General features: G+C 37.3%; 1 protein-coding gene across 1 annotated transcript in view; it reads left to right on the top strand.

The window, feature by feature from the left end:
* LOC107732274 (synaptotagmin-7-like) overlaps positions 1-8,653 on the top strand; it is a 146,850-nt gene that overhangs the window by 23,479 nt on the left and 114,718 nt on the right. The window lies entirely within an intron of this gene.

The raw sequence follows: 8,653 nt of genomic DNA, 5'->3' as shown, positions 1-8,653 counted from the left end.
TTTGTATTTTCTAGTTCGGGGAACAGACACAATCTCTATAGTGTGATATCTAGGTGAAATAGTCTCTATGTGCTCTGATTTCTGTGATTTCTGTGACGTGAGGCGGCTAGCAGACGGTCAGTTTAGCCAGTCTGTCTGCTTCCTCAGTTAGTCAATAGATAGGAGCTGCACTTGCATGCCCAAGAGGCGTTTCAAAGATGGCTGCCGAGTGAAATGACTTGCATTATAGGGAGTCTGCCTCTGCGCGTCAGGAGCCGCTCACAGGGGGGGGGGCTCTGTCACAAATTCAGCCTCTGTGGCTCCCTCCGATCACCACCAGAGGGAACCATCACCGGAGTACTGAGCGATCCTTTCGGACTCCAATTCCCACAATGCCCCATGCCTGAGACTAATCACCTGCACAGGTGTTTCCTATTGCCCGGTCTATTTAAACTGTGCCTTCCCTGCTCTCTTTGCGAAGTCTTGTTTTGCCTTGCAGACATTTCTGAGCGTTTCCCCTGTGTTGAGTATCTGTTGATTACCTGGACTGTTTGCCCGGTTACGATTGCTTGCTGCCTACCTATTCTGACCCTGCCTGCCTTGTTGATTCCTGCTATTGTCTGTCTGCCGCCTGCCTCGACCTTGATCACGAACGTTGTTCATTTGACTGGTGTTGTGGAGTAAAAAGGTTATAATTTTCTCTTTTGTTGGACAACAGGTTTAGAAATGTGAATACAAGGGAGGTTTACCTGTCTTGTCTGTCTTGTCTGCCTGTGACTGTCTGTCTGTCTGTCTTGTCTGCCTGTGTCTCTTTCTTTACACCTGGCAATAAACCAGCCACATAAAGAGCCTGAGAGAGACAGCAGGAGGATCAAAAGAAAAGCACACCATTACACTCTTTCAAACGACCTGACAGATTCATTTCTCATTGTCCTTTGTACTCGTCCCCAGTGATAACCTGTTAAATGTTTATCAATAAGAATCAATTGAGGAGATCGTTAAATATTCATGATCTCGATGAATATTCTACATACCGGTTACATAGGTACCGGTGCCATATTGGTACCGGGTTTCGGTACCCAACCCTATCTGTCTGCCTGCCTTGCCCTGCCCTGCCTGTCTTGTCTGCCTGTGACTGTCTGTCTGTCTGTCTTGTCTGCCTGTGTCTCTTTCTTTACACCTGGCAATAAACCAGCCACATAAAGAGCCTGAGAGAGACAGTGGGGGGTTCAAAAGAAAAGCACGCCATTACACTCGTTAAACGACCTGACATATTCATTTCTCATTCCCCTTTGTACTCGTCCCCAGTGATCACCTGCTAAATGTTTATCAATAAGAATCAATTGAGGAGATCGTTAAATATTCATGATCTCGATGAATATTCTGAGGCGTTGGATGCATAATGAGCAGCAGGTGGAGGATGGAACACGACCAACATTCCGAATTCCATCATGTTTGTTTACTGACTGCTGTCAACTGGCCGTCGCTCTCAATTTCTCCTCCGGGTAGCTTGTTATAGTTTGATTTTCTTTTGCGTTGGCTGCCCTCAATGTCATTCCTTTCAAAAGCCACCATGCCCAAATATTCCCGCTCACATGTGCTCGGTTCCAACAAGCCTGTCGTTCATGCGATCTTGCATTTAAGTAATCTCACCTCTCGCTTTCCCCACCGGCTCACTGTTAGCTCACTCAAGGGCCTCATACCTTCAGTTTGCCGGATAATTGCTTTCACAGGAGTCTATTTATAGATCTTCAGACGCAATAATGTGTCCTGATGCTAGAAATACGTTTCATGAATAAGATGCAGATAGCAAGTGATAATGATTTTCTGCACCCCTGCTGAAAGAATGGGGTTTGCTTATTTATTTATTAAGTCAATTATTCCTGCTCATTAACAGAAGTTGCCCATCATAGGGTGACTTTTCAATGACAACCAGTAGTTTGCACTCAATAGTTTTTTGTTTATGTTGCACTGGAGTCATGGATTTATACTAAGGCTGATGCAACATCACGGAAATGTTTACAGTTGTGCATTTGGCAGATGCTTTTACCCTATGAGTTGTATCAGTTCATGCATTCCTTGGGATCGGACCCATGACTTTGGCATTGCTAGTGCCATTTAGGCTATAGTACCATTTCCATAGCATTCAGCCGGTCATGTGATCTCATAATGGCGGCTCTTACGAGTTGACCCACTAATAAAACATTTTGTAGGCCAATGAAATGAACGGAGATCTAATGCCATGTGAGGTATATATGCTTTTAAACACTTTTCAAAAGTACAATTCATTTCTTTACTGGGTAGAAGTTTTTAAAGTGCACTTTAAAGGGCATTAAGCCCAAAACTCGGGCTTTTCCCATAAATCCTTTGGTAAAGCATCTCGGATCAGAGAGATCAAGAAGGCTGTCATCAACGTAATGAAAATGTGGTTCGAGGTAGCCACCAACATGCGACCTTTGCCACAGTTGTTTTAGCCTTTGTCTATCATTGTCTTAAATGCTGCTAGTTATTTATTCTGAAGACACACCGACCCTAAAATGGACTCTGTTGCCCCCTGGTGGTCAGAACTGAAAGTAGAGGAGGAAAAAGCAGTGGAGTGATGGACAGCTGACATGTAAAACACACATTATGCAAAACAACAATCTCATATAAAGAAATTCCACCATCCAGAAAACACTTGGCGGGTGAGTATGTGTTTGTGTACTGTTTGCACACACACTGCTGTTATCCTCCCCATAATTAAAGTAAAAGATAAATGAACACACACAGATGTGAACACAGATAGGGAAAACCAGAAGAGCAGGCGCAATATGGCCTAAACAGACCAAATCCAAGCACGCACACACATTTGCATGTCACTGTTTGTTCCTTTTCTTGATCTGACACCAGTTGGGCAGCTCTGTTTTCAGTCTCCTCTCATCCATGTTTGGCACCAAGGGGGTCTGTGAGCAATGCGTTTGCATTCACATTCATCCACATGGAAGTTGCTAGGCTGGTGCATACTTTAGAGCCGCAGGAAATGACCATGAGAATGCTAATGGCACCATAATCATAATCACAAGTTCACTAGTGTCGATAACAAGTTCAGTATAGAGTACCACAAGGCTCAGTTCTAGGACCTTTGCTTTTCACCTGGTACATGCTACCATTGGGAAATATCCTTAGGAAACATGGTGTTAGCTTTCACTGTTATGATGATGATACTCAGCTCTATGTTTCTTTGCGGCATGATGAAACATACCAATTCACAAAACTAATGGAATGCATAATTGATAAAAAAAAAATGGATTACTTCTAATTTCGTACTGCCAAATTCTGAAAAAAAAAGGTTTTATTTATTGGACCAAAACTTCAGCAAAACATTGTTTACATCACTGAAACATTTTTTTCCCAGTTTAACACTGTAAAGTTTCTTTGACACAGTCTGTATTGTATAAAGTGCTATGTAAATAAAGGAGAATTGACTTGACTATCTGTGCTGTGACGTCAAAGACAGCAGACTGGGTAAAACTGTCCATTTCAGATTCAGTTTTGATTCAGTTCTGCTCCGGTAGGATTCAGTTTTGATTCTGAATTTAGATTAATATTCAATTATGATTTTATACACACCAAATTAGGATTTTATACACATCCAATTCAGAATAAATTCATATTTAGCTCAGATTAGATTCAAATGTAATGCACATTCAAATAAGATTCAATATGAAATTGATACATATTCAATTAGGATTTCGTACAAGTTCAGTTCAGATTGTGAATGTGAATCTGTATGAAATCGTAATTGAATCAAATCTGTATAGAATCTTATTTGATACTGATCTGGTATAGCAGATGTTATTTTAATGTTATTTTATGCACTTGCTGTTAAGCAGGGCACCTAATGTAATGGAAAAGGGTTGGGACAGGTGTTCTCAAACAGGTACTCTTCCACAATTGTGTGTGTGTGTGTGTGTGTGTGTATATAACAGTTTTTATTATATTGTGTTACATGATTTACTTATGGTATTATATATATATTTACATTATTTGCATACTTTTGTATGTGCATGTGTGTAAAACGTTTACATATGTGTATACACACACACACACACGTATGTAAACATTTTATTTCAATTTATATAAATAATAATTTACACAGATGATTTACATAATTCCTTTAGTGTGCTAAATCTGACAAATAATTAGTGCTGTCAAATGATTAATCGCGATTAATCGCATCCAAAATAAAAGTTTTTGTTTACATAATATATGTGTGTATATTGTGTATATTTATTATGTATATATAAATACACACAAAATAACACACCCTTATTGCTGAGTATATTTGCTCAAGCTATTGTTATGCACGCACTAATACAGCTGACTACAAAAGGATATTTACTATTGACCTAGAATTGTCGTCATAATATGCATACATACAGCCTCGTGCACGCCTGGGAAAATCCTGATAAATAGGATGAAATAGATCTGAACATCAACAGTCACATACAAACTCTCATTATTTCTTTTTTCTTTTTTTGTCTTCAATATATAAATACACACAAATACAGCATATATTTTGAAAATATTTACATGTATACATTTATATTCATGTAATATATAAATATATTTAATTGTCACACCCCATTGGACTTTTGTTCTGTTTTCATCCCTCATGTTTGATTGTGTCATTTAGTTCAGGTGTGTGTCATTAATTATCTCATTTGCTAGTGTAGTCCGTGCTGTCTTCCTTGGTCTGGTATTGTTGATGTTACCCTGTGTGTTAGACCCTCTTCTTCGTGTGGATTACCATTAAAATTATTTGTTGTTATAATCTTCGTCTCCCTAACAGCAGTAGCTTGACATTAATATATAAACGTAACATATTTTTCTTTAATATATGCATGTGTGTGTATTTATATATACATAATAAATATACACAGTACACACATATATTATGTAAACAAAAATTTTTATTTTGGAAACGATGAATCGTGATTAATCATTTGACAGCACTACAAATAATATTAAAATATATAATAATTAATAATTAAATGCACAGTTTTTTCTATGCATTGTATGTCTATTGCTTACTGTCTTTTTTTTTGGTTTGTGTATTATTTGTAAGATGTATTTTGCAGATGGGATGGAGTGAGTGTGTTTTTGGTTATTTATAGAGCGAGAGACAACAGAAGATGAGAAAGATGGAGAACACAGAAAGCTGTGTGAGTTTCTACACTTGTGAGAATGTAAAATGAACACAGATTACATAACTGGTTAACACACACACACGTGCGCACATTGAGAGCGTATTATTGCACTGCTACTATTATCTGTGTAAGAGTGATGTTAGTGCTGTCATGTTACAGCTTGTGTCACATAATGGACCTGTGTGTTCAGGTTAGGTTTGACTATGTTTTGGGGACCAAATGTCACCACCAGAATAGTAAAAGCTGAAATCACCTACTTTGTGAAGAGCAGCCAACAGTCCCCTTGAGGAAAACGGCTTAGACATGCTAAATTATGTTAATGGAAATTCAGAAATGTTCTCATGATATAAATGTGAGCGAGTGATATTAGTAGAGCTTTAGCATCTCTTTCAGTTTTCATGAATCCCTTGTGTGTGATGTCAAAGGTGAAAGAGCATCTTACTGTCCTTCATGGTTCAGCAATCAATCAAAAACACACCTCTATTCTCTGATGAATTGGCCCTAAACCCCGCCTTAAAACATTATTGACCAGTCCTGCTTTAGCAACCATTGCCATATCATGAGAAAAGCTTATGCTCTTTTCTAATGTAAGTCTATTGAAGTCCTTTGTATTTGTGTAGTTTTAAATGTAACAGAAGTTGTTAAAATATTGTGCAAGCCTACATATTCTCTTCATTTGCTGACTATTTAATTGCATTGCTGACTAGGAGGATCAGTTGAGACACTAAAGAGTAGGGATGCACAATATTATCAGAACATCATCGGAATTGGCTGATAAGGGCTTAAAGTGTAAACATCAGCCCAATATGAAAAATTATGCCGATATGGCTTGCTGATCATGATCATGTCAGGGGTGTGATCATACTTGAAGCCAACTTTTGCCTGAATGGTGAATAGATTCACTGTTTTGGATCACCGCTTTTAAGTTGTCACATTTAAATGTCCTAATGCCCATCAGGTTAGGCCTTTTATTCGTTTAGGGGGCGCTGTAGGCCTACTTGTAATAAAATGAAATGTAAAATACACAAATAACATTAAAGATACGTGTGTTTCTGAATAAATAAAGCAGGAATTGATGTCCAGTCTGTTTTGATTGTTAAGATCAGAAGCAATAGCTTACATGAATAAAAATCACAAACACTTGTAAATTAAATAAATGTATATGTACAGATTTATTTATTAATGTGTAATATATTTTTCAAACAGAATATGAAAACCTAAATACAAGGAGCTTTTTTACAGTTCTTTTGCTTTAGATAGGGATGCACAATATTGGGTTTTTGCTAATATTCGATAGGCCTATATATTTTTTTAACTCAGTTTGACAGATAGCCGATGCCGATACCGATATATATATACCCTTTTGTTTGGAAACAACACAAACTCTCTCTTGTGTAGATATACACAAATTACACAAATACACAAACCTTGAGCACATGCGAGTTATTCATCTTATCGGCAAGTCATATCTGCATTATTTTTCATATCGGGCTGATGCCAGTGTTTACATTTCAAGCCTTTATCGGCTGATCCTGATGACATTCTGATGATATTGCTCATCCTTAACTTTAGACCATAAACAAATGTTAAATCTACAAATAAAATGTTTACAGCTTAGGTTACAACTAAATCGGTTTGAGAAAAAAAAAACAGCAGTGATTCATATAAGCTTTCTTATTATAAAAAGAACTTTAATAATGTTTAGTTTTTTAGTCAAAGTCAAAGTTTTTGCTCAAAACTAAAATGAAAACCAAAATAATGTATGATCTATATCTTATTTACTGTATAATAATTTATTATTTATTTTATATAACCAAAATAAATATTATAATCTACCAGCCAAAATAAATTGAAAAATATCAGCATATCACAACATATTTGCAACAATCCAGTATTACACATCCCTATTAAACAGATCTCATTTGTGATTTTTTTTTGCTTTGAGGACACCTCAGGATAAAGGCAGAGAGATGATTGTATCCAAAGACAGATGAATCCATGAAACCTCATGAATATTTCAGGACAGGTGGTGTTAATTCATGGACATGATGCACGCAGAGATCATCAGTGATCCGCTGATCTGACTGCTTCACAGCCCCCTTGAGACCAAACACACACTCACACTGCACACACCCTCCAACACACTTCAGTGAACCTGCTAGTGATTACCTGCCCTGACAATCTAAGTCTAGATGAACACAACTGTCCCTGAAGGTCATGAGGTCAAACGTAAAGCTCAGAATATTATCTTCGGTGTTTGCTAAGGCGAGCATTACTCGTGCTCATACCTGGTATACTTAGCATTCAACGTTTGCAATTTATCCTGCACTGTTTGTTCTGCAAACTCAAGTCATGTTTTGTTGAGGAGAAGTATTCTATTTCTCTCCTTAACTCTTTCCCCGCTAAACACAGAATTTTCCTTTATTCATGAGGCAACGCTTCCCTGGCAAACACGGAATTTTCCGTTATTCATGAGACAACGCTTCCCTGCCAAACACGGAATTTTCCGTTATTCATGAGACAACGCTTCCCTGCCAAACACGGAATTTTCCGGGTTTCTGTGTTTTCACTGTTATTCGCTAGGGGGCGCTATTACACATCTCCTAAATGAGTCTAGAAAGTGCAGATCAAAATCACCTACCAGGAAGACGCAGAAACGAGCGATCTTATACATAAGCATATGCATATGAAAAATAATGTTATCATCAATACTAACCGCATATAAATGAAAACTGCCTAATGTTACAGAGTGAAATGTCAATCCAGAAAGTCGTAAAGGCCTGTGCAAACTTTGGGAGTACTGATGGAAGCCATCTACTACGTCTTTGCTTTGATAATATTACTGAATATGATCCAGATGTAGTATTTGATAAAAATTCATTTTTTTTCAGCTTTTTGCTTAAAATGTAGCTTTTTTTATGAAACCTACCTACATTCAAGTGTTGATAAAAAACAATGCTTGAAGCTAGAATAAAACAGATTTTTTTTGTTTGAAAGTAGAAGGACTGATCTTTATTTTGATGTATTGCATGTTCAGATATTCATTCAACAAAATATTCTGGGGGCCAAACAAGTCGTTTGTTGTAGTTTTTGAAAAGTGATTTCTGTTAAATGAAATATCTCCTTCTGAAGTGGACTCTTTTTTATGCTCAAACAGCAACATTACAGACTAACTAAAATTGAAAAAGTGAAAAAGCATAATAGGACCCCTTTAATAGGTTAGTTCACCCAAAAATGAAATTTCGCCATTAATTACTCACCCTCATGTCGTTCCAAACCCGTAAGACCTTTGTTCATCTTCAGAACACAAACTAAGATATTTTTGATGAGATCCAAGAGCTTTCTGACCCTGCATAGACAGCAACGCAACTATCATGTTCAAGGTCCAGAAAGGGAGTAAGGACATCATTAAAATAGTCCATGTGACATCAGTGGTTGAACCGTAATTAATGAAGCTAAGAGAATACTTTTTGTGTGCAAAGAAA

Source organism: Sinocyclocheilus rhinocerous, unplaced genomic scaffold (assembly GCF_001515625.1).
Source record: "Sinocyclocheilus rhinocerous isolate Xijiao unplaced genomic scaffold, SAMN03320098_v1.1 scaffold38, whole genome shotgun sequence".
Lineage (NCBI taxonomy): Eukaryota > Metazoa > Chordata > Actinopteri > Cypriniformes > Cyprinidae > Sinocyclocheilus > Sinocyclocheilus rhinocerous.
This window is presented reverse-complemented; position numbering and strand designations above follow the sequence as displayed.